This window comes from Arachis hypogaea, chromosome 14 (assembly GCF_003086295.3).
Source record: "Arachis hypogaea cultivar Tifrunner chromosome 14, arahy.Tifrunner.gnm2.J5K5, whole genome shotgun sequence".
In the NCBI taxonomy this organism is placed as follows: Eukaryota; Viridiplantae; Streptophyta; class Magnoliopsida; order Fabales; family Fabaceae; genus Arachis; species Arachis hypogaea.
The window spans coordinates 100,878,442-100,879,731 of NC_092049.1; the positions used below are offsets into that span (position 1 = coordinate 100,878,442).

At 41.8% G+C, this 1,290-nt stretch overlaps 1 non-coding gene across 1 annotated transcript; it reads left to right on the forward strand.

The window, feature by feature from the left end:
- Nucleotides 1-917: 917 nt before the first annotated feature.
- Nucleotides 918-1,025, forward strand: LOC112746396 (small nucleolar RNA R71). The gene has a single exon (XR_003174282.1). It is a non-coding gene; the product is annotated as a small nucleolar RNA R71 (small nucleolar RNA).
- Nucleotides 1,026-1,290: the final 265 nt, after the last annotated feature.

Consider the following 1,290-nt stretch of genomic DNA (forward strand, 5'->3'; position numbering starts at 1 on the left):
GGCATAAGGAGGTTCAATGGAATCTCTATGGTCTCTAGATGAGTCTCAGATTCCTTTGGTTCCTCAGAGGGAAACTTCTTGTTGATCACTGGACGTCCCAGGAGGTCTTTCTCCTTGGGATTCACGTCCTCCCCTTCCTCCTTGGATTCGGCCATGATGGTTATATCAATGGCCTTGCACTCTCCTTTTGGATTTTCTTCTGTATTGCTTAGGAGAGCACTAGGAGGGGTTTCAGTGATCTTCTTACTCAGCTGGCCCACTTGTGCCTCTAAATTTCTAATGGAGGGCCTTGTTTCATTCATGAAACTCAGAGTGGCTTTAGATAGATCAGAGACTAAGTTTGCTAAATTAGAGGTATTTTGTTCAGGGTTCTCTGTCTGTTGCTGAGTGGATGATGGAAAAGGCTTGCTATTGCTAAACATGTTTCTTCCACCATTATTAAAGCCTTGTTGAGGCTTTTGTTGATCCTTCCATGAGAGATTTGGGTGATTTCTCCATGAGGGATTATAAGTGTTTCCATAAGGTTCACCCATGTAATTCACCTCTGCTATTGCAAGGTTCTCAGGATCATAAGCTTCTTCTTCAGAAGATGCCTCTTGAGTACTATTAGATGCAGCTTGCATTCCATTCAGACTCTGAGAAATCATATTGACTTGCTAAGTCAATATTTTATTCTGTGCCAATATGGCATTCAGAGTATCAATTTCAAGAACTCCCTTCTTCTGAGGCGTCCCATTACTCACAGGATTTCTCTCAGAAGTGTACATGAACTGGTTATTAGCAACCATGTCAATGAGTTCGTGAGCTTCTGCAGGCATTTTCTTTAGGTGAATGGATCCACCTGCAGAAGTATCCAATGACATCTTAGCTAATTCAGACAGACCATCATAGAATATATCCAGGATGGTCCATTCTGAAAGCATGTCAGAAGGACACTTTTTGGTCAGTTCCTTGTATCTCTCCCAAGCTTCATAGAGAGATTCACCTTCTTTCTGTCTGAAGGTTTGAATATCCACTCTAAGCTTACTCAGCTTTTGAGGAGGAAAGAACTTGGCTAAGAAAGCCTTGACCAGCTTATCCCAAGAGTTCAGGCTATCCTTAGGTTGAGAGTCCAACCATATTCTAGCTCTGTCTCTTACAGCAAACGGAAAAGCATGAGCCTGTAGACTTCAGGATCTACTCCATTAGTCTTAACAGTGTCACAGATTTGCAAGAATTCAGTTAAGAACTGAAAAGGATCTTTAGATGGAAGTCCATGAAACTTGCAGTTTTGCTGCATTAGAGAAACTA